General features: G+C 40.3%; 1 long non-coding RNA gene across 1 annotated transcript in view; it reads right to left on the reverse strand.

Moving 5' to 3' along the window:
• Positions 1-13,671: 13,671 nt before the first annotated feature.
• LOC120920886 overlaps positions 13,672-26,393 on the reverse strand; it is a 72,767-nt gene continuing 60,045 nt past the window's right edge. Inside the window, exons 3-4 of the long non-coding RNA XR_005744801.1 lie at positions 13,974-14,069; positions 13,672-13,806 (exon numbers count right to left, since the gene is read on the reverse strand). This is a non-coding gene — a long non-coding RNA (uncharacterized LOC120920886). The remainder of the gene's footprint in view (positions 13,807-13,973; positions 14,070-26,393) is intronic.

Genomic DNA, 26,393 nt, shown 5'->3' on the forward strand with positions numbered 1-26,393 from the left:
GAAATCAAGGAATTACATAGACAAAATTAAAAATGAAAAAGGAGAGGTTTCCCATACAACAAAAGAAATCGCTGAAACTTTTAGACTATATTACGAAAAACTATATTCAGTAGAACAAAAGAATTGGCAGATGGGAGAGAAAGAAAATAAGATCACAACATTTTTAAAAGAAGCAAGACTCTCAAAAATTTGCCAATTAGATGCCATGGGGATGGATAGGCCAATCACGGAAAATGAAATCAAATTGGCACTAACAAGCTCAGCCTCAGGTAAAAGCCCAGGCCCAGATGGCTTTACAGTAATGTACTACAAAAAATGTAAAGAGATACTACTACCGAGGCTTTGTAAGTATTTTAATGACCTTGGGAAGGGGTACAAATTAAGCAAGGAGGCCTCTGAAGCAATTATTACTGTGATCCCAAAAGAGGGCAAAGACATTGAAGGCTGCTCGGGCTACCGGCCAATATCCTTGCTCAATACAGATATAAAACTGTTTGCAAGGATATTGGCCGGGAGAGTTAAGCAGGAAATGAATAAATTAGTGCATCCAGATCAGACGGGTTTCATTCAGGGGCGGGAGGGGAGAGATAACGGAGTAAGAACACTTTTGATAATCTGGAGAATGAGAGCAACGGGGTCCCCAAGTCTACTCCTGTCGATAGACGCAGAGAAAGCGTTCGACAGGGTAGACTGGGGACTCATGCTCTCTACTTTAAAGGAAATGGGGTTTGGCCAGAAGATGATGAATTGGGTTGCCGCCCTCTATCAGTCACCCACGGCTAAAATAAAAATAAATGGCAGTTTCTCGCAAACATTTCAAATGAAAAACGGAACGCGGCAGGGGTGCCCTCTGTCACCACTGCTGTTTGTGCTATCAATGGAACCCCTGCTAGCTAAGATCTGCAACAGCCAAAAAATAAAAGGGATCAAAATAGGAGAGGAGGAACATAAACTCGCAGCTTTTGCAGACGACGTCCTCTTCTATTTAACCAAACCCAAAACATCAATCCCAAACTTAGTAAACCTTTGTAATGAATATGGAGAAATCTCAAATTTTAAATTAAATATCACCAAAACGGAGATCATGAGCTTAAATGTAAGCAAGGCAGAAGAAAAACGCCTGAAAGTGAACCATCGTTTCGCTTGGGTCAGCGAACTTAAATATCTTGGGATCTTGTTGGCAAAATCAATTAAAAAAACTTACGCGATAAATGTCATCCCATTGTTAAACGAAATCAAGAAAGAGACAAAAAGGGTGGAAAACAGAGCAATATCATGGATAGGACGAATTAATTACTGTAAAATGGTTATCATGCCAAAGGTCCTATATAAATTCCAGATGATCCCTATAGCCCTCCCAAGAACCCTGCTGTCAACCCTTAACAAACTAATTACGAATTTTATATGGAAGAATAAGAAACATAGGCTATCACTCCAAACATTAAGGCAATCAAAAAAAAAGGGAGGGCTGGCCGTCCCGGACGTTAGGGGATATTACGATGCGGTTATATTAGCAAGAGTGGTGGAGTGGGCCAGAGTCAACAAAGAAAAAAGGTGGGTAGGATTAGAAAATGAACTATCACAGGTAAGGCTAGATAAGATAATTTGGAACCCCCCCAAATTTAGGACATTAGACATAAATTTACACGAGATTACTAAAAATGCGCTGAAAATATGGGACACAGTATATAAAAAAATTATGAAGGAATATAATTCACCCCTCATTGCACTAAAAAACAATGGGTTTTTTGCACCAGGCATGACACAAGTGGGGGGGGATTGGATCAAAAAAGACACTGCACAATTAAGGGACATAATGAACGAGGGTCACATTAAAACACTGCAGGAGTTAAAACTTAATAAAAATTTAATGGAAATCAATGAGTGGAGGTACCAGCAGCTAAACCATTTTATCCAAGATCTCCCACACCCATTGAGGTCAGGAGACCAGCTGTCAGAATTGGAAAAAATATGTACTACAGAAAGATCTAAAGGTACTATTTCAAAATTATATAGGATTTTAGATAGGGGAGCAGAGTATACCTCCATTCATTGAAAAATGGGAAAGGGAATTGGGCACACAGCGGGATAGGGCCACAATAGAGAGAATGTTGACTCTGACACACTCCTCCGCGGTGGATAGCCGCACGGCGGAAATGTGCTTTAAATGTATGTCCGGGTGGTATATGACACCGGACAAATTAAGAAAATTTAAAGGAGGGGCAGACAGGGGATTGCTGGAGGGGCTGCAGATCACCGGGAAACATGGCACCCCTTTGGTTGGGATGCCCCAAGATAAAAAAGTATTGGGAAAATATATTGGGTTGCGTGGAAGAGATTACAAAGAAAAAGATAAAGATGGACCCATGGGTCGTTCTATTCCATGGGGGGGAAGAAGGCATTAAAAGGTACAGGGAGTCACTTGTACCGCACCTCCTGAACGCCGCCAAGAGATTAATCCCTAGAAGGTGGCAAGATCCAGACCCCCCTCTAAAATGGGAATGGATCGATGCGGTCGAAGAAACATATAAAATGGAAGAACTGAAAGAGGGCTTAGAGGGCAATAACATCTTATTAAGTACAAAATGGGAAGATTGGAGGATTTTCAAGAAATCATGGAGTTACGCAGAAAAGTTAAGGGAAGAAATCTAAATGCTCTCTTAGAAGAAAATCAGAAAGAACGAGAGGTCTTAAGAGAAGATCTAGGGTGAGACGGGGGGGGGGGGAAGGGGGAAGGGGGGGGGGAAATTTGGAATGGTTAATTTTGGGAGCTTTCCTTGGTTTATGTAAATGGAGTAGCATACGGGTTTATATGTATTTATATGTATAAGTGCACGTTAAAATAGCATATATATAAGAAAAGAAGAAGAAAAAAAATTAAAAAAAAAAAGGAAATGAGAACAAAAAAGAAAGGGAAATAATAATAAAAAAAAAAAAAAAATATTAAAAAAAATAAAAATAAAAAAAAATAAAAAAAAAATAAACCCATATAAAGAAAAGTGACACTAATGATGCGAAACCAAAATAGAGAAGCAATGGGCTGGTACGCAGAACATGAGCATAAATATGCACTCTATGAGGTAGAGTCTGAAGTAAAAAAAAAAAAAAAAAAAAAAAAAAAAAGGTGATCAATCTTTTTGTCCGCACAGGTGCACTCCATCCACATCTCGGTCTGCAGCGTCTGGTCAAGAAACCAAAGTCCACGTTGGGCGTCAATTGATAAAGATACCCCCTGGCACAACTCCAGGGCATAACCCATTCTGCTCTGAGACAAATTTCATAATAGTAAAGCATGCAAACAAGAGGGAAATTCAGTCTGCAACCTTTACCATCCGAACAGCAAGAGAGGCGGAACCTTTATTGGTATCACAGCTTTATAGACAGAGTGACATAAGCAATCATCATTCATATGGGTACATCTGATTCGCTAATCCACATATGGTCTTCTCTTGTGACGTCTGTTTCTTCACCACATGGCTTACATTCCACACTCATGGGGGCCATCTTTCTTTTGCTCAGTGGAAAGAGGGAGGAGGGGTAGCAGCTGGTTTGGAGTGCAGTAGAAGGGGGGTTTGGAGACGTCTGTTTTCAGTTTTATATATATATATATATATATATATATATATATATATATCAGCGCCTGCGCACCGGCGCCGAATAGAGCCGAGCCGACCCGAGCTTCTTTCGGGAAGTCGTGACGCGCTGTGTGCGCCGTCGTTTAGCATGTCAATCAATTGGCATGTCAATAGGAACGCCCACTCCCGCGGGATTCCCTACCCGGAAGCCGCGGTGGATTCTAAGACTAAACGCTATCTACGGCAAAAAAAAGAAAAGGTCAGTCTAATTTTATATGCAGAACTGGGCTGGATGTAGTGTTAGAAATTTTTTATAGGGTGAACCTCCACTTTAACTGCAGTTTAATTTTTCCAGTGAGGTCCTGAACCTTGCTTTGCAGTTTGCCAAGGTTCATTGGATCTTAAGCCGTGCTTAATACATTAGCTGATAAAACAGTCCATACGTATGTTTTTCAAATAAGTATTTAGACAATTTAGGATCAGCTTGTCTCGAAAGTGCCAGTGTAAGTGGTATTCCAGTGCAATAAAAATAATGGGCAGTCAAGCCATCTTGTTATCCTACCTAAAACTTGGGGAAACCTGCTTTCCCCTCTTCATTGCTGGTGACATTGATGCATGAGTCTTAAGGTAGATGTAAAGTAAAATGTACAGACACAAATTCTTCATCTTTGGCTTCACAAAATGTCTTTTGTAATGAGAAGGTGACTGCACTTTATTGACTTAATGCTAGTTTTCTGTAAGCTCTTATCCACTGCAAATGCACAAGACATATTGCTTCCTGTTATAAAGGCGACACTTACTTAATGAGCAACAATGTCCTACTGTACGAGTCAATATGTATGCCGCAGGGAAGAAACAGCACATCCCAGATAGATAGATAAATAATACAGCATGATTTGAGGCTATCCATATTGACTTTGGTTTTTTGTCTCATGCATTTTAAATTGGTACAGAAATAATTCAGAACAAGAAATATTTTATACAATCTTTTAAAGTCAGACATCTGTCTTTACTAAAGTATTCTTCTGTCTAAAACTTAGCGCTCTGTCCTGTAGGGAGAAACAGTTTGAAAAAGAGCAATTAAATCATAATAGATCCTATTTTCCCTGGTGGTGTGGAGGTAGGTTTACAATATCCTGCAATGTTGTTGATATCCAACTGTTATAAAAAGTCTAAACATACTACTTCATACAATATTGTTCTTGTCTTTTAAAGGTCTATTTTCTGAAATCAGTAAATTCTGGCATCAGAACACATAGTGCTGGTATCTTTTGGAGCAGAAAGCCTGCAGAGGATTATTTTGGTGCAAAGAAATTTAGAGCAGCAAATAGGATTGGGCATACAAGGAGTTAAATGTCTGTAAACGCTAACAATGGGCTTCTCTTATTTCAACAATTTTGGTTTGTTATATAGACCTTGGGTGATCCTGGTTCCGTGTCATCTGATTGCTGTGATTAGCTATCACAGTGATCAGTCACTGTGAGTCTTCCCCTGTGTTCACTTCCTCTTCTACATTGTATCTTTCTCTTCTTGCAGGAGGGGACAATATAAACAAACAATAATAAAATAATAATAATAATAATAATAATAATAATAAATTAAAAATAAAGTATAAAAGGACTAGATTAAAGTTTGCCAGGGTTAGTGTTATGCCGCGTACACACGATCAGTTAAACCGATGAGAATGGTCTGATGGACCCTTTTCATCGGTCAAAACTGATCGTGTGTGGGCGCCATTGGTTAGTTAACCATCGGTTAAAAAAAAGGCAACTTGTTTTAAAATTAACCGATGGATTCCTAACCGATAGGACAAAACCGATCGTTAACCGAACGTCGGTTAAAAATCCACGCATGCTCAGAATCAAGTCGACTCTTGCTTGGAACCATTGAACTTCGTTTTTTTCAGCACGTCGTTGTGTTTTACGTCACCGCGTTCTGACACGATCGTTTTTTTAACCGATGGTGTGTAGGCGCGATGCACCATCAGCGGCATCAGGGTCAAGGTAAGGGTCAAAAGTCAAGGTTGGGGTCCAAGGTAAAAAAACAAAACTACTTTTTTTTAATTAATGTCAATGAGTTTTAGGCAGAATGAAAAAAAAATGCAAAATGAATACTCTACTACAGGAACAATCAACAACAAACATACACTTATGTGGTATCACTGCAATCATAAGAAGCAGGAGAGTTTATCTTGGGCTGTTCTTAGGTGATAAATTATGGCAACAGTAAGAAATACAGCTACATTTAAAAAAAATATGTTTTTTTTTACTATTCTGGGCCAGTTTTCCATGGATAAAAAAAAAAATCAGGAGATATCCATTACCATCTACCACCAAAAGAAAGCCAAATTTGTAATGAAAAACAAGATATAATGCATTTGGATACACAAAGTAGTTGCGATGATATATACAGTTTTACAGTTAAATTGCAAAATTGTGCTTAGGCATTAACATTTGTTTTACCCTTAGGCTCCTTTCACACTGGGGCAGGACGTGCAGTGGCGGTATAGCACCGCTAAAAATAGCAGCACTATACTGTCGGAATTGCTGCGGAATTCGGCCGCTAGCAGTGCAGTATCAACCCCCGCTAGCGGCCGAAAAAGGTTTAATACCGCCGGCAATGTGCCTCTGCAGAGGCGCATTGCCGGCGGTATTACCACGGTGTCCCATTGTTTTCAATGGGAAGGAGCGTTGAAGGAGCGGTATACACACTGCTCCAAAGATGCTGCTTGCAGGAGATTTTTTCTCTCCCGCCAGCGCATCACCTTATTGTGAAAGCCCTCTGGCTTTCAAATTGAGAATGCAGTGCAGGAGTTTTTCAGGCGCTATTTAGGCGCTATTTTTAGCGCTAAACCACCTGAAAAACTCCTCAGTGTGAAAGGGGCCTAATTCACTAAAAGGATAAGGTAATTGGTGAATCTGAAGAAATGTAGCACTTGTTTTTGTAAGTGAATTATTAAATGTTGCAAACACAAATAAACACATAAAATATATATATAAATATAGTACTTGATTTCAATAACACCATGTGACTGAGTGTGATCAGTGATAAATATATACAGTGAATAGAAATCAGTCCGCTAATGTGACCAAACACAAACAGCATTCCAAAAATATGAAGAAAGTCTTAGAACTTGAAGTGAAGAATCCCACGTGGGTGTAACCCTCTATATGGAACACCGGAAACACCACCACCGCTAATAGGGGGAGGCTTACCAGATAAAATTTACTTGGAGAGATATACACCACCCAAGTCAAGAAAGGCTTATATATTAGATCGGCACGATGGATAAGGCTGGTCGTGGATCCACCCAACAGTTCACACCTAAATTTTCAATATATGTCAGGAGGTATATAACATGTAGTTTTATTGGAGCCAGAGACACTGTAAGTAACCACATCCCATGCACAATGAGAAGAGAAACCCACATAGTGTGATACCATACAGAGAAATATTTATTTAAAAAGGTGTAAAATAAACACTCACATTTGGAAGAACATCATAGGCATATCATGAGGTACAAGAGCAATGTGTGTGGGTAGGTCCAACCAACGCGTTTCAACTAAACAGTCGTCATCTGGGGTCAATAAACAGCGCAGTATTTTCCATATATTTTTTCATAATGTTGGTAATTGTTCCTCATACCTGAGATCATCCAGCCCCATTTATAGTATTGTTACCCCTCTCTAGACTCTCTCCAGTTCAAGAATATCCTTACTGAAGATTGGTGACTAAAACTGCACAGTATATTCAAGATGTTGCTGAACCAGTTTTGCAAAGTGGTAGAATTATAGTTTTATCTTTGAGTAAACACCCATTTTAATGCATGCTGATAGACTGCTGGGCTGGGCTGGCCTTTCTCGCTGAGCTTGGCATTGCTATTGCTGAGTCTGTGGTCTACCAGGACCCCCAGATCTTTTTACATGTTCAATTCCTTCAGAGGCTTTCCCCCTAACATGTAAATCGCATGCATACCAAGTGCATCACTTTACATTTTTCAATTCTAAACCTCATCTGCCATAAAGCTGCCCTAACCTCTAGTTTGCTATATCCTGTTGTGAAGTTATTGCCCTGTATCATCAGCAAATACTGAGATCAAACTATTTATATCAACCTCTATGTCATTTATGAACAAGTTAATCAGAATTTGTCTCAGGACAGAGCCCTAAAGCATACCACTCACAACTCTAGACCACTTCCTGGTATTTTATGTAAACCATGCCGAAGCAAGGCCACAATAAATGGTATTGTCATCCCAATACCATTGCTATCTGAGGCATGCTGTAAAGTGTTTGTTCTAAATTTCTACATTGTTCACCCACACAAATCTGCCACAAAACAACAGAAGTCAGAAGTCTCTAGATGAAGCTGCCATTCCCTGAAACCTGGGTTTTTGATTCTTCTATAGTGAAGCTTTATAATAAATAAATAATACAGTGAAGCTGGGTTCACTTCAATCATCCAATCATATTCAGGTCAAAATCCTTATTCAAAATGGCAACTCCACATTTGTGGAATACAAAAAATATACCAAATAAAATAATAATAAAGCATATACTATTACTGAACAAGCCATTTTGTTATTCAATGTTCTTTAAAATTACTTTCCATTTTAATCTGCAGCTCTGTAATTTTCTGTAAAACGCAATGCAATATGGTAACCATTGGTCTGCAATAAGATACAAGACAGATTTTAGGCATTCTCTGCAACAAAAAATGCAATTTTTGATGAGATACTCATTAAGGGTTGATTACTTCTAAACAGATGAAGGCAGGGCACAACTGAAAATGCATCAACTGATTATAATGACCAGTCCCCCTAATCAGAACCAGTATTCAAAAGACATAGTGGAACAAACTTTTTCTATGGGTAGGAATCTGCAACAAAGCTTGTTAAAATCCTTGCAATGTACATTGATCACCCAGAGGGAATTGTTTTTTTTTTCTCAACAAAAGTGAAGTTATTTTTTTAAGTTCCCTTCCACGTTATTGGCATTCAAAGTAAACCTTATTGTTTTCTAAGCCAAGTGATCAATTTCTACTTTGTAAAAAGCAAACGTTTTAGCAGCAAATTAAATCCCCCTCTCCCTGTTACAATTGAAGATAGTTTCCTAATTTTCAGCAAAGTAAATACGTTATGTTCTGTTAGAGTGTCGTACCCCTCCTTTTCCTAATTTCTGTCTTAAGCCCTGTACAAACGATCCGAAAATCGTACGAAAAATGCCGCTTTCGAAACGATCGTACGATAATCGGATCTTTAGTACAGAGCTTCCGAGAGCCGATCAGGACAGTTTATCTGATTTTATTCTATCGGACATGCACAGAATTTTTTTTCGTACAGCTGTCGTTCGAAAATGCAATACAAATGCATTACAACACATGACATCACTTCCGATTTTTTATTCTGCCGTACGAGAATTTTCGTGACTTTAGTAAACTCATCAGATTCGATATGAGATTAGCATACAAAAAAAAACGGACGATCATTCGTCCGATAATCGGATCATGTGTACCGGGCATTAGGTAAGGTTTACATAGTGATTGTCAGCCCCCCAGCCTTCTGGGTTATTCATGTCATACATCCCAGTAGGCTTTATTTCAGTTTATTTAAAAAAATATTGAGACGGCTACTAGAGTAACTGCTTTTAGTTTTGGATAGGTAGGTGGAAGGTTCTTTTTAAGTAGGTAAACTCACTAAATGAAATTTTGCATCTGAGGCTTTTGCCTTGTGGCAATTCCTATTTCCACACATCAACGGTAATTTTCCTGGAGTACTTAAAGCCTAAGTGCAGCCAAAATTACTAACAGAAAAATCAGCACAAGGCATATAATGTACAGTCAGTAAGATGTTTCCTTTTGATTCCTATTCTGAAAATCCTCCTCCCCACTGCCCCCCCCCCAACCTGTAATCTTCTGGTGCGAGGGTTTCATACAACCAATGGGCTGTTAGAAGCTCTTATCAAGAGAGTCCGACTATGCCTGTAATTTCCATTTCCATTTCTACAGCTTCTATGAATGAAACACAATCTATGAATGAAGGGGGTGGACCTTTTCATCATTTGCCTATCCTCGATCCTTAGAGCTCATTTCATTCATATAAACTGTAGTACAGGCAGAATGGGTGACCATAGTCAAGCTCTCTTGACAAAGGCCTATGACAGCCTGTTAATTGTATTAACCCCTGCTATACTGGAATATTATGGCGGCAGGCATTGGGGGGAGGGGTTTGGAAGGACAAGTCCTTTTGGCGGTACCTACTGTATGTCCCATGTACTATTGTTTATGAATTGATAGCATGTTCTATTCTGTCTATTAATGATAAACAACACTTTTTATGTTTAGTTCCATCTGCTTTTCCTATAAGCCAATAAACCAGTCTAAAAATGTAATTCAAGCAAATCTGAAATTTTTTGCACACATTACATTTTAAATTGTTGGCCTAAAGATTACTTAAAACCCTTCAAATACTATATATTTTATGAAAGTAAGGACCCTAAAAAAATAGTGTCAGTTGCAATTGTATTGGCACACAATATTAGCACAACTGTTCATCAAAAAAATGTGACAAAATACACAGCAGCAGCTTTGCTGTGAGACACACACAGTACTAAATCACTTATTTTAATAAAGCTGCTCTTATCGTGACATACATGTACATTAAGATAAACATAGAAAAGAGCAAACATGTAAAAAGGCAAAAGTCCATAAAGTGAAAACGTCCATCCACTGATACAGTTGTATTCAAAATTATTCAACCCCCACTGAAATTGATTTTTTTGGCCAGTTTGACATTGATTTTGATCATTCAGTCATCCTGCTTACAATTAAATCAAAGAGGCACGTGTAGGTCAGACAAATATAATATAACATAACATTTATAATGAAATAACCACAAATGTATTTTCTGTGCTCACATCATTATCAGTTTTATTCAACCCCCAAGTGACATTCTTAGTACTTAGTACAACATCCAGTTATTTTACAGTTATAACAGCTCTTAAACTTGAAGCATAGCCTGACACAAGTGTCTTGCAGCGATCTACGGGTATCTTCGCCCATTCGTCATGGGCAAAAGCCTCCAGTTCAGTCACATTCTTAGGCTTGCGCACTGCAACTGCTTTCTTTAACCCTCCTGGCGGTATCCCCGAGCGTGACTCGGGGTTGATTTTTTCTACCAAAATCGGGGTAGCTATGCAGAGCCTGCAGCGTGCGCTGGCTTACCTTGTCCTGGATCCAGCGATGTCACCGCGCTGTGTGAGCGAGCGGGACCTTGCTCGATTCACACAGCGTCCTCCTGTGCCGCCGATCTCCAATCCCTGCGACGTTACGACGCACGGGAGCGGAGATCGGCGCCAAATTCAAAAAAGTAAACAAACACTATACATACAGTATACTGTAATCTTATAGATTACAGTACTGTATGTAAAAAAAAAAAAACACACCCCCCTTGTCCCTAGTGGTCTGCCCAGTGTCCTACATGTCATTTTATATAATAAAAACCTTTCTTTCTGACTGAAAACTGTAGATTGTCCATAGCAACCAAAAGTGTCCTTTTATGTCAAAAATGGTTTTAGATCAGCTAGAAAACAGCGATAATAAATTATAATCACTTGCAGAATTGTGCGATAGCGATTTGCGGGGAAATTCGTCATAACAAAAAAAAAATAATGACAGCAACAATTCTGCAACTGAGAAAATTTCAGTGATTTTGAGTTGATTACATTATTGAATAATTTTTATTTTAATTATATTATTACTTGCTATAATTATTTATAATTATTTATTATATTATAATTTAAAATTTTGTTTTTAAAAAAATGTCATACCCGGGATGCCTATTAGATTCTTGTTTGGTCAGATTTAAGTGAGTTATTCCTAAAAATCACAGGCCTACAGTATAAAACACCACATTTCCTTGCAAATAATTGTACCGCTTTCAGCATGTTTTTTCAGAAAGAATCATACCGCCAGGGAGGTTAAGTCCCACCAGAGGTTCTCAATCGGATTAAGGTATGGTGACTGCGATGGCCACTCCAAAATGTTCCAGCCTTTAATCTGCAACCATGCTCTAGTGGACTTGGAGGTATGCTTGGGATCATTGTCCTGTTGAAAGGTCCAACGTCTCCCAAGCCTCAGGTTTGTGACGGACTGCATCACATTGTCATCCAATATCTCCTGGTACTGAAGAGAATTCATGGTACCTTGCACACGCTGAAGCTTCCCTGTACCTGCAGAAGCAAAACAGCCCCAAAGCATGATTGACCCCTCGCCATGCTTCACAGTAGACAAGGTGTTCTTTTCATCATAGGCCTTGTTCTTCCTCCTCCAAACATAGCGTTGATCCATGGGCCCAAACAGTTCAAATTTTGTTTCATCAGTCCACAGAACACAATCCCAAAACTTCTGTGGTTTGTCCACATGACTTTTGGCATACTGCAGTCGACTCTTCTTATTCTTTGGAGACAGCAAGGGGGTGTGCCTGTGAGTTCTGGCATGGAGGCCTTCATTACGCAGTGTGCGCCGTATTGTCTGAGCAGAAACTTCAGTACCCACATCTGACAAATCTTTTCTCAGTTCCTCAGCAGTCACACAGGGACTTTTCTCCACTCTACGCCTCAGGTAGCGCACAGCAGTCGAAGTCAGCATCTTCTTTCTGCCACGACCAGGTAGCGTTTCAACAGTGCCATTTGCCTTGAATTTGCGAATGATGCTTCCTATGGTGTCTCTTGGTATGTTTAACATCTTTGCAATCTTCTTATAGCCATTGCCCTTCCTGTGAAGAGTAATCACCTCTTCTCTTGTCTTCCTGGACCATTCTCTTGACTTCACCATGTTTGTAACCACACCAGTAAATGTCTAGAAGGAGCCAAGTATCACAGTCATTGTAAAGCTGCATATTTGGTGCTTATTAGGCTTTATTGCTGCTCCCTGACATCCACAAGTGTTTTCAATACCTGATTGAAAACACTTCAATGAACCTCTGTTCTTCAGAGTGGTAGCCTTTAAGGGGTTGAATAATTGTGCAAATGAAGAATTCACAAAAGAAACATTTACTACTATATTACAAAACCAATTGATGTCATTTTAGTTGCATATGGTTCTTTAAGAAGTCCTTGTAGGATTTCATTCTGAATACAATTACAAATGTACACTAAATTCCCTAAAACCCTTTACAGCATTGGGGGGTTGAATAATTTTGAACACAACTGTATGTGCACCATCCCTCACTGGATTAATGTGATCTTTGGGTACAGACCTCCACCATACAAAGTGCCTGCTTACGGGAATGGATTGACCTCCTATTATGGAAGGTCAATCCCGCTTGAGGCTTGTATCCTGGCCAGGGCCTTTTTCCTTCCTTGAAACGGATGGAAATCCACTTCTCATGGGTACTCGATCATAGAAACTTTATTGTCTTGTCTTCTTTGCCTCTGCAGCTGCTAAAGAAATCATTTGATATCCTGCCCAGGAGCTAATTTGTAGGGGTTGATTTACTGAAGGCAAATATCCTGTTATTCTACCCAGGAGCTGATATGTATGGGGTTGATTTTCTCAAGGCATATATCCTGTTATTACTTGTAGCACTGCTGCTCTGGTCTCACACTTTAGGTTCTTTGTTTGTCTCCTCCAGACAGTCTTCTCACACAAACTGTGTGTATACACCTAACAGTTTCTGGCTGTCCTGGCTTCCACCTGTCCCTGTTGGAACCCTCCTGACTTCTGAGCAGACACCTCCTCTACCTACATGGGTGGATCCCTGGACACTTATCACCTCGCCCAAAGATCACATAATTCTGGTGATGGACGTTTTCACTTTATGGACTTTTGCCTTTTTATGTGTTTGCTTATTTCTATGTTTCTTTTTAATGTTCATCTATGTCCCAACAAGTGCAGCTTTATTAAAAATAAAACACTATTTGCAGTTAAGTAGTCACTTACAGAATTACAAAAATACTGTGCTACAGCACCAATGTCCCCGTAAAGGTATAGAAAATACAAAGTAGGGGGGATGGGACTTAATTGGTGCAATTAGTACAAGGACATACCAAATTAAATAAAATTGCAATTTATTAAAGTTACAAGGGTACATAAAAACAATTTATATACAATACATTAACTGCTTTATGGTCATTCAAGATGTGTTATTGCAGCTTCTATAGTTGTTCCCACATCTTAATCCTACATGTTTCGCCGTATGGCTTCCTCAGGGACAAACATGGTTTTGTGGATACTATATGAATGATCAGAAAGGGAATTACAAACAATACATGTAATGTTATATCAGTAAATACCAACAATATACATAGTGTATACAATACATTTACAATAAATATACAATAAATTTGATACGTGAATGCAACCTTTCCATTGGCAAGAGTTCCGTAAATGGAGTCATACCTCAATGATAGAAAGTAGAATCCAGTTATTTCCAAGCACACCGAAATAGCAGTCTATCCGGGTGGCCTAGAGAAGCCCAGATGTAACAGGTTTGAACTGCCCAAAAAAAATAAAATAAAATAAACAACTGTTTACAAGCCCATATTTTAAACTAACTGCACAGAAACACAATATAACACATTTTTTTTGTTGTAAATGATCATAGATGACATTGCATCAAGTAATTAGATACCAAACATGTGAAATCCTAAAACCACATGCACTCTGGAAATGGAGAAAACCTACAGTCCCGAAAAATGTCTATAGATGACACTTTTAAAGCCTTTACAGCTTAGCAGTTCAGAGTTAACAGACAATGATGACCCTAGAATTATTGTTCTCCCTCTGGCATGTGTGGTGATACCTAATACATGTGGCACAATCACCATTTTTAAACTGTGTACACCAGGGAGGAACATAGGGGTTAAATAAGGACCCGCTCCCGTATATATACGTTGGCACTTTAAAAATGGATATCTCAGTAACGGCAGCAGCTGCTGCCACAACCAAGATATCCATATTTGTTGTGAGCGGTCCTGTAAATGATAACGGTGGTCTCCATGGTGGATTTGCCGTGAGATCACCGTTGTCGGCGGCGGGAGAGGGCCCCCCTCCCGCGCCCTCCGCCGCTTACCGGAGCCAGGCGGAGGCGATCGGGTCCTTCCTCCTGCTTGACTGGGATACGAGTGAGGGCAAGATGGCCCCCACCAGTCTCCATAGCATAGAAGGGCGGAAGCGACGTCAAAACGTCACTTCCGCCCATGCTTCTTAAAGGCATATTTTCCTGTTGTCATTTTTTCAAATGACAATTTTTTTAAATTTATTTTTTTATTGCATTTTAGTCTAAATATGAGATCTGAGGGATTTTTTTGACCCCGGATTTCATATTTAAGAGGACCTGTCATGCTTTTTTCTATTACAAGGGATGTTTACATTCCTTGTAATAGGAATAAAAGTGACCCATTTTTTTTTAAACAGTGTAAAAATTAATAGAATTAATTAAAATAAATAAGAATTTTTTTTTTTTTTAAAGTGCCACGTCCTGACGAGCTTGCATGCAGAAGCGAAAGCATACGTGAGTAGCGCCCGCATATGAAAACGGTATTCAAACCGCACAAGTGAGGTATCGCCACGATCATTAGAGCAAGAGCAATAATTTTAGAAATGCCCTGGTCATGAAGGGGGTAAAACCCCACAGAGGTCAAGTAGTTAACTTAACTTTGTTGCTATAACAAGGAGGCTAATAAGCCGCCTCTGTGATAGCATAGTGCAGGTGACAGGTTCTCTTTAAGAAGGCACCTATGGGAGGGTTTACTAAAACTAGGGCACACATAATCTTGTGCAATTGTACGGTGTAATCCAGTATGCAGATTTTGTGTGATCCAGTTTCAGTAAATTCACCCTCTAATGTCTCTCTACAATCTTTTGAATTTAGAATAGAATTCAGCTTTAAACACACATCCAGCCAAAATGAGTGCTAAGAATCAAATGTTGAGTATCGAGATACCAACATATTGTGATATACAAAATCATCTTTGTGCATATACAAAAGACTCCAACAGCATCATCTGATTGATAGTGTCTCTTAATAAAGTGCACTGTGCAAATTGTAAATCAACATTGATAGTATAGTCCCATTGGTAATTAAAGCATTAAAGGGGTTGTAAAGGTACAATTTATTTTTCCTAAATAGCTTCCTTTACCTTAGTGCAGTCCTCCTTCACTTACCTCATCCTTCGAGGAGAGGAGAGTAAGGACGCCCTTTCTCTATCTGCAATGTAGAGAGCGCCCTGACTCTGCTGTAGTCCAAGGGAGGGGGCGAGCACAACACTCCACACCAGGGAGAATGCCTCGCATTACTGTGTGGAGTTACAGACAGAAGAACAGCAAGTGAGGATTTCTCAGAAGAAATAAGGACATTTAAAAGCAAAATCAAAGCTATTTAGGAAAAAAAATTGTACCTTTACAACACCTTTAATCCATTAGTATATATCAATGGGAAGGAATCCAAGAGTGTAGGACTAAAGGATTCACCGCCGTGTGTGCACCCACCACCCAGGGAAGAAAATTAAATAAGGTAGCATCAATCAGGCATGTGATATCAAAGTTCTGGATAGCGAGTGGTGCAATTCCTCCTTCTCAGGTAAGCCACCTCAGGCAACTTCGACCCGGCATGTGAGAATATGGATCAGGATGGTAATGTCCCTGATGGTAAAAAACCTCCTTCCACTACAGAACCATTTGGTAGGGTTATGGTTAAAAGCATCCATAAAAAACAACATAAAGCCTCCAAATAGTGAAAAAACATATGGTTACGGGTTTATTTGGAATACAAAGGCTTTACATAGTATCCAAGATGTGTTGCATTAAGTAAAAAATCTCTGTGATCACAAAAGCATAAAATTCAAAAAGGCGCAATGGCATGGAAACGACGCATTTCGTCTATAAAGACTTCAACTGGGGTATCATATTTTTATATTAATTCTTTATTTTTCCGTAAAGTCTCCTTCTTACTACTACCTTTTTATTTAAGCTTTGAATATCCCTCTTACAAGATACCTCTTTTTCTCTTCCTCATTTACATTAAGCACTAAAGCTGGGTATGCACATATACAATATTTTTGTTCAGATTCCTCCATCTACAGTATACAGCATGGATGGAGGAATGTCCAGCTTTTGTATCCTGACACTGAGAGGCTCCAACAGTGCATGTGAGAATACTCAAGCATTGCCTACATCTCATTGGATGTAGTTGAGGTTCGGCTGACAATTTTACACCCAGCTCCTTCAATTTTCCTTTAGAATGATGTCAGATGGAAAATGGCCTGAGGAACTGTCTCAAAATTATAGTTTGTGAGCAGCTTTTCCCACTGATGCCTTGTATTAACCACTTCAGCCCTGGAAGAATTTACCCCCTTCCTGACCAGAGCACTTTTTGCGATACGACACTGCGTCACTTTAACTGACAATTGCGAAGTCGTGTGACGGCGCGTGCATGTGCCCACTAAGCCGTGATTTAAAGGGGATGTACGTGTACGCCCATTTGCGCAGCCGTGCCATTGTGCTGATGTATATCGCCGTGCACTGGTCAGCACGTGGTTAAAGTACATTTTTCCTTAGAGAAATACAAAGGCTGCAATTACTAACAACCCTGAGAAAATGCTAGTTGCCTTGCTGTTATAGCTTTTTTAGTCCCTAGCAACTTATTGTTCCAGGTCTTCTAAGTGTTGTTTTTTTATATGGGGTGATGGAAATATTTTTTATTAGATGCATATGAAAAGAATTAAGATTCTGGTAAGATAAAAACATGACATTGGGGGGAATTTACTAAAATTGGGGTAGACAGACTCTAGGGCAGTGTGCATAGTAATCAATCAGCTTCTCGTTTCAGTTTGTTCAGTTAAACTGATAATGAACTTGAGAAGCTGATTGGTTGTCATGCACAGAAACTTCAGATTCTGGCTGCTCGAGTTTAGGTAAATTTCCTCATAAAATGAAGAAAATAGAGTTTTGAGTCTTTCGTCTTTTTCCTGGTGATAATTCACAAGTGAGTTAAAGGTATCTTGTGTTCTTATAATTCTAGCAGTAATTTTTATTCAATCAAGTATGTGAAAGCGGCTGAGGTTGTTCTTGGAATCAAGGTGCAGAATCCAAATGGCCAAGTGGCTTCTTTTAAGGTAACGCTACACATGCAATCACAATTTATGCTTCTAAAGGTTATTTGGTATCCACTCAAGGTAAAACTCTGATCCAAGAACAGAATGTAATTTTCAGTCTAGCTAACCACCAATAACTGCACATGATGGACAAGCAGATCTCTCTTTAGGCCATGGGTCTTCAAACTACGGCCCTCCAGTTGTTCAGGAACTACAATTCCCATCATGCCTAGTCATGTCTGTGAATGTCAGAGTTTTTAATGCCTCATGTGTAGTTCCGCAACAGTTGGAGGGGCGTAGTTTGAGGATCCCTGCTTTAGGTGATCAATTTACCCATCTTAGTGATGACTGTAACTGTCATAGAATCTGAATAATAGCCATTACTGAGATTTTTTAGTAAATTACTGCCAATCCTTTTTATCCCGCTAATGGGAAATTATTTATAGATACTGTACACTGGAAATAGCATCAACCTTTGATTGGATCTCTTTGGTTAGGATGGATTGTTTGATCTTACTAGCAGTATCACCACATATACCGTAAGACATGTTTTTTTCTATGTATGAAAAAAGAGATATAAGAGCCCTTTCACACTGGGGCGGTGGGGGCATCGGCGGTAAAGCGCCGCTATTTTTAGTGGTGCTTTACCGTAGTTTTCGCTGCGCTATTCAGCCGCTAGAGTGGCGCTTTTAACGCTTTTGATGCAATTGTTTACGTTATAGGGCCTGCAAAGTGCCTCAGTGTGAAAGGGGTCTATGGGCCGGTTCACACTGTAGCGTTGTCCGAGATCGGATGTTATTCTCACCGCACTGCAGTGTAAATCATATGCGATCTCTGTGCAATGCTATCAAACTCGCACAGGACCCTTTTTTTGGTCCGCAGCAGAATCGGATCATATGGGTGTTAACACCCATGTGATCCAATTCCTGTTCCAATTTTCAGATGCAAACTGATTTGGGGGTGTCATTAAATTTTACTTGACACTCCCAGAAGTTCGCATAGGGCATCGCAGTGTGAACTGCCCCTGGGAGACATGCAATGTGGGAATCCACAGTCGATTCGCAGGGTTCCCGCATCGCAGAAGTGTGAACCAGCCCTAAATGTGTAAAAATATTAAATAACAGCTACAACAGTAAGATAAAAATGTAATATTTCCATGTTTTGCTACTATGCACATAAAACTCATCTTTTACTCTGACTGTGTAGATATGTCAACTTTTAAACAAGAAGCCATTCTGATATCTTCTATGCGGAGCCTTTACTCATGTGATTTCCCTTAGGATGTATCATAATAACAGCAGGGCAGAGGTATTAGAATCAAAATGATATACAAAAGATTCAGTAAAATAAATTCTGTAAATATCTGTTTCCTTGTCCTTACAGTTTTCCTGTACTTACTTCTGATAAAAACACTGTTTGATAAAGTAAGGTTCCAGTTATATTATTAACAACTTCAAAAGCCTCTTAGCGATGTCTGCTAGATTCTGTTGGCACATCTGTTTATTTTTAGAATATTTCCACTCTCTCATGATTTAAAAAATCACATATGCTATTAAGCTTAAAGCAGTATTAAACCCCAAACCAAAAAAGTATGATATTGTAGTTTACCATTCCTTAACCACTTCAATACAGGGCTTTTATACACACCTCAATACCAGGCCTATTCTGGCACTTCTCTCCTACATGTACAAATCATCATTCTTTTGCTAGAAAATTACGCAGAACCCCCAAACATTATATATGTTTTTTTAGCAGACACCCTAGGGAATAAAACGACGGTCATTGCAACATTTTATCTTGCACGGTATTTGCGCAATAATTTTTCAAACGCCTTTTTTTGGGGAAAAAAATTGTTTTATGAATTAAAATAATAACAAAACAGTAAAGTTAGCCCAATTTTTTTGTAAAATATGAAAGATGATGTTACACCGAGTAAATAGATACCTATCATGTCATGCTTTAAAATTGCGCACACTCATGGAATGGTGCCAAACTTTGGTACTTAAAAATCTCCATAGGCAACGCTTTGAAAATGTTTACAGGTTACCAGTTTAGATTTACAGAGGAGAATTGTTGCTGGCACTCTAACGCACGCAGCGATACCTCACATATGTGGTTTAAACAGCGTTTACATATGTCAGCAAGACTTGCGTGTGCGTTCGCTTCTGCACGCGAGCTACCGGGGGCAGGGGCGTTTTAATTTTTTTATTATTATTTTATTTATTTATTTTACTTTTTTTTTTTTACACTTTTTTTTTTTATTACTTTTATTCCTATTACAAGGAATGTAAACATCCCTTGTAATAGGAAATGTGTGTGACAGGTCCTCTTTATGGAGAGATGCGGGGTCAAAAAGACCCTGCATCTCTCCTCCAGGCTGGAAAACATGAGATCGGTGAAAAAAATTTCACCGATCTCATGATTACTGTTGCTTACTAGCCGCAATCGCGGCTTTGTTTACTTACGGGGACCCGGGCGTGATGTCATCACATCGTGCCCGGGTCCTCCGACGGTCATAGAGATGACTGGTGACCATCTGGTCACCAGACATCTCTATGCTTCCTGCCAGCGCCGGACGATTCTTTCTCCGGGCCCCGGGAGAGCCCGGAGAAGCACCTGATGGCAGCAGGAGGGGGGGGATGTCCCCTCCCGCCGCCTATAAGAACGATCAAGCGGCGGAACCGCTGCTATGATTGTTCTTATGGTGCGCAGGATCGCCGGCACTAAAGAATGATATCTGAATGATGCCTCTAGCTGCAGGCATCATTCAGATATCCCCCGCAAAGCCCAGGACGTCATATAATGTCCTCCCAGGATGGGAGATCCCATCTGTGGACGTCATATGTCTGGCCCAGTATTGAAGTGGTTAAGCGTGGTGGCTGTATTCCACCGAAACTTGAGAAAGTATAGTTTGCTGTATAGGCTCCTCAGAATCTATGACATTCCAGACACATGGTTGCTGAAGTTGTGATGCCAGCTAATACAAACTGGCAGTGGGGACAGCTAGACCTTCTCTATCCTTGGACAGCTGCAGGACTCCCAACCTAATCCGGGGGTGTTTATATCTCCAGATAAGGTCCACCTGACAAAAAAAATTCAGAAGTCATATTGCACAGTTATGTAGGAGATACAGAAATTGTGGCATCCAAACTTTTTTTAACAGATTGGCCCTGCCAACTACCGTTAAAGGCAGCTTGCTCCATATCTAGTTTTAATACTTTAATACTACTTTTCCATTACAGGCATACCCCATTTTTAATTACACAATGGGACCAGAGCATGTATGTAAAACGAAAATGTACTTAAAGTGAAACAATACCTTTTTTTTCACTTCTAGGGTGTAGTGGGGGGTCAGGGACTGTAGTGGGGGTCTCAGGGGCTGTAGTGGGGGTGTCAGGGGCACACTGGAACAGGGTGGGCCAATGCTTTTGGAACTTCAGCTCCTTCTACTGCGGCTGCAAAATGTCTGTACAGTACTTGTAAGGCACTTTACATACACTCGTGGGTATGTCCTTACTCGCGAGTGTATGTAAAGTGATTGTACTTAAAGTGGGGTATGCCTGTATAGCACTTATTTCACTAAATCACCACACACTCACACCTTGCTTAAACCAGTCCCTGTGATTGTTCTTTGATGTCGACCCATAGGAGATTTTGAATCCATGCTGCCATGTCCCAGGATCAACTTGGATCTCTAGGTCGAATATGTTTAAGAAAGTCAAACAACAAAGATTTAAATTCATCATTTAAATCAGGGGTTCACCCTAAAAAAAATTCTAACATTACATTGAGCTCACTACCAAAATTGACAGTATGCAGATCTTTTTTTTTTTTTTTGCTGTACATACCTCGTATAGCTATTTTCTTAGCCGGCTTCCGGGTAGTGAATCCCACGCGAGTGGGCGTTCCTATGCAGCAGTTAGTGATTGACGTGATGACAAAAACTACCCCCCCCCCGTCGCATAAGGAGTGTCACGAGTTGCCGAAAGAAGCCGAACGCTGAGTCGGCGCTATACGGCGCCTGCGCACCGATGTTTTGGCTTCTTTCGGCAACTCGTGACGCTCCTTATGCGACGGGTGAGGGAGTTTTTGTCATCACGTCAATCACTAACTGCTGCATAGGAACGCCCACTCCCGCAGGATTCACTAGCCGGAAGCCGGCTAAGAAAATAGCTATACGAGGTATGTACAGCAAAAAAAAAAAAAAGAACATCTGTATACTGTCAATGTCGGTAGTGAGCTGAATGTAATGTTAGAATTTTTTTTAGGGTGAACCCCCGCTTTAAGAATCCTCCTTTAATACTATCACCAACATGTTTAACAATATACTTTTAACCCCCCCTGTTTGTTATACTTACTTGTTAAACACTGACTGGTAGAATCCGTTCCCCTTGGCACTACCAGGGGGGAACATTGGGAGTGAGCCATCTCCCTTATATGTCCCCCTGTATGTGGCCGCAATCCCACCTACCCATGTGACATCATCATGCCATGCTGGAAACCTGTGTCTCTGATGTGTTAAACATGTTATAATTAGTATGGAGGTTTGACACAAGCCTTAAAGCCTAACTCAGTACCAGGGACAATACTTACAATCACTGAAAGGTGTCCATTGTGCTGGTGGCTACTGTGTTGCCTAAAAAATTCAGTCCCCCCCCCCCCCCCCCAGATACCTCCACAGCTGTGATCTTCTGGTGCTGCAGTTGTTAATATGAGTGGCTTCACCTTCTCTGGCACTCCTCAAACATGTTGACTATGCCCGCCCTTTCCACCCCCCTGCTCCATTCCTAAAAGCTGTACTATCGGTTCCTACAATGAAAAGCACTCTATAAATTGAGGAGGCAGATCTTTCAGTTATATGCCTGTCCTCCATTCCTAGAGCACTTTTCATTGTGGTAACCAATTGTACTATGTGGTGTAACTTGGTATGTGGCAGGGATGAGTCCATTGCTTACACAGTTTGTGCTGTCCCTCTTTCTCATCTCAGAAACTTTGTATATATGGCAATAACGAGTTGTGGCTTCACCCATTGGCTATGCAAGGCATTGGGATTGTGTGGACTACAATAGTAGCAGCATAGACACAAACATTATGGCCATAGGTGTGCGCAACCTATTGCATTAGGGTGTGCACCCCAAAGACAAACTACCGATCACTCACGATGATCATTCAGAAAGGGAAGGGGCCGGTAAATTACATATTTACGGGCCCCCTCCCCGCTCCTAAAACATCCCAGGAGCAATAGCAGATAGGAGAGGAGGAAAGCTGGCAGCTCTGCGGGGGGGGGAAAGATGGGAGCCAGGGCAGTAGAGGGAATGTGTGCTATACAGGGTGATTAGGGTGTGCCTGGGCACACCTGGCACACCCTGTGCACACGCCTATGATTATGGCAGAATAAACCATCCACTTATGTGTATTTTCTTTTTTCCATTTAGGTAGTTGGCTGTAGTTGTGCATGAATCCTTTCTGAACTTCTCCCAAATCTAATGGGCACTCAGGAGGGTGGTGGTTGGGAGGGGGATGTTTGTTTATGCACAGAAGCTATATTCCTCTAGCAAGTAACATTCTAAAATAGTACGAGAATGTATTGATTTCATAGGAAAAGAATTCTGAATGCAAAGTGCTGAGGCTGACTAAAATCAAATGAGACGTATAAAACTCCAAAAGTTGACAAAGCACATAAATCCTTCTAGATTCTTGGCAAAAAAAATGCTCTCATCTTTATGAAATAGGATCATTTTGATTTTAAATTTTAATTGCCTGTAAACTGAATGTTGTACATTTTATTTAGAACACCAGGTACTAAGAAATGTTTTGGCATTTTCTTAAATTGACTTAATTTGTATGAAGAAAGGGCGATAGTGGCTTCAGGTTATCATTTTAATTTGTTCAGCTTAGATGGATCTGTCATGATTCCTGCATGCTGAAACGAGAAACAACTAAATATGATTTTGTGCTATATCACAAAGGTACTTTGAACACTGGATGGATTATTCTATTTAATAAAAGCATGAAGTAGGTCACTGGAAATGTATATTTTATTAAACTGCTTAAGAGGGGGCGTCGTTTGAACTTAGCAGACTGCTGCAATCTGCTGCTTGAGTGCTGGTGGACTGTGAGGACACATGAGAGATGCTAAGGGGTTCTTCCAGTTAGCTGTCAACTGTCAGATTATTTTTATTTTTTTAAAACATTTAATTAAACCCGGAGAACTCTTATCACTTCCCTTCAGGTATATCAAGCCTGATTCAATACAGACAGTGACAACTGTCACCAGAAAGAAGATTAATATAAAGTGTAGAATCCTGCCGAGGGGGGGAGAGAAATCTGTTACATTTTAGCTTTGTGGAAATAAATATAAGGGCACATCAGAGCATCCCTATATTAAGATATATTCCATCTAGAAGGGAGGGCAGTGATATATTCCTAAGCATGAATTTTATTTGATGATGGGGATGTTGCAGTCGCCACTAGCATTTGTGAATAATTTAAGGAGTTGTTAAGGCAGGCTGAGGGCTAACTATCTGTACAGAGCAGACCTAAAATTCATACATTAGAAGTTAGTTAAACATTCCCTAAAGTTTAATAGGTTTCATATACTTTTTGATAATAAATCTTTTATGAAAGGCTTCAGCAACAAACTGAAGCCAAACACCAGCTAAATGATTTTTTTTTAGGTTTTAAATAGTTTTCTATTGGGTTTTTTATTTTTGTTGGAGACTCAGGGGCAGTGAGGCCATGAAAGTAATACAAAACGTAGTTAGACATACTAATCCTGTCCCATGCTACTAAAACTATGGGCCAGATCCACATAGAAATAGATCGGCGCAGCGTATCAGAGATACGCTACGCCGCCGTACCTTACCTGGCGTTCTCTCGAATCCTCAAAGATTTCACGCCGTAAGTTACGGCGGCGTAGTGTATTTCTGGCGGCGGAATTCAAATCGGCGATTAGGGGGCGTGTTTCATTTAAATGAAGCGCGTCCCCGCGCCGAATGAACTGCGCATGCTCCGTTTCTAAATTTCCCGCCGTGCATTGCGCTAAATTACGTTGCAACAACGTCATTTTTTTTAACTTAGACGTGAATTACGTCCATCCCGATTCACGGACGACTTACACAAAAAAAAAAAAATTCTAATTTCGATGCAAGTCTAACTATACACTATACACCGCAAAATAGCAGGTTTAACTATACACCGAAAAAAGCCGACTTGAGACGACGTAAGAGAATGCGACGGCTGCGCGTATGTTCGTGGATCGTCGGAAATAGCTAATTTGCATACCCGACGCGGAAAACGATGCAAACTCCACCCTGCGGACGCCAAAGTATTGCATCTACGATCCGAAGGCGTACAAAGCTTCGTACGCCTGTCGGATCAAACCCAGATGCCGTCGTATCTTGGTTTAAGGATTCAAACTAAATATACAACGCGGGTAATTTGAAAGTACGCCGGCGTATCAGTAGATACGCCGGCGTACTCTGTCTGTGGATCTGGCCCTAAGTTTTTTTCCCATAATTGGAAAGATTTCCCATCACTTCCATCCCTGATGGAAGTAAGGGAATATCTACACAATAGGAAGATAGATCAGAGTAAAAAACTGAGAGAGACTTAAACTTTCCCCTGATCTATAATGCTTGAGGTGATTGAAGCCGTATTAGGGCACTTGCGACAGAAACAATTTTGTACAGTTTGTAAAACTTTTTGTATTTGCACTAACATATACATTTTAAGCAGTCAGGACAAGCTTTCGGGGTATGTCCCCCTCTTCAAGATCCCAGCCAAGGCCATTGATTATGCAGTACAACCAGCCCTCCTATACTAGGCTCGGCCCCATCAGTTCAAAATGGGGGCCTGGGCCTCTGCTGAGAGGGCTGGCTTTACTGTCTTATTGCAGACACTGATCATCTTTTGCCTACTCTGCAACGCTGCCAGCTTCTCCTCCTCTTTCTCCGTCCGGCTGCACTGCAGGGGGATTGGTTTTGGCACATGATCCCCTGTGTGCCACTTTCCCCCGCAGTGCCGCCAGCTTCTTTCCCGTCCTCTCCCGCTGGCAGGTGCTGCGGACACACAGGGGGATGTTTCAAGATGGAGAGCGAGCGAAGGGGCTGGTAACAATGTTATTTACTTGCCCCATTACTTTCCTGAATAAACACACCACACCAACACACCAATCACCCCTGTGTCCATTCATCACTGAAGTATTTTGAACTGTGTTTACTATGCTTTAGTTTTTGAATAAGCAGGAAGCCTCAGAGCGCTTCTTATTCATTCACCTGTGCAGCTTAGGCTACAGAGAAACCCTAAAATCTACTGTATGTCCTCAGTTACTTTTGGCTAGGGGCCTGTCATGTAAGCTGTATGGGGCTCTGTGATTTCTAACAGCAGCCCTGGTCCCAGCAGTACTGATTCACAAAAGATTTAGCAGAATGTTATAAAAACATTCTCAGAGATTGTGTTTTTTAACATTCTGCTAAAACATTTGTGAATCTGTACTGCTGGGATCTTAAAGAAGGGGGGAAATCCCCCGAAAGCTTGTCCTTTTTTATTTTATGTTAGTGCAAATAAAAAAAAGTATCACGAACAGTACTCAATTGTCCCTAAACTATCAAAAACAAAAGAAACATCCAAACATCTTGACTTGAGATAACATTTATACTTTTTTCCATTATGATAAAAACACTATTTGGCCCATTATTTTTTTTGGAATGAATAGGATATTGTC

The sequence above is a fragment of the Rana temporaria genome, chromosome 1 (genome assembly GCF_905171775.1).
Source record: "Rana temporaria chromosome 1, aRanTem1.1, whole genome shotgun sequence".
In the NCBI taxonomy this organism is placed as follows: domain Eukaryota; kingdom Metazoa; phylum Chordata; class Amphibia; order Anura; family Ranidae; genus Rana; species Rana temporaria.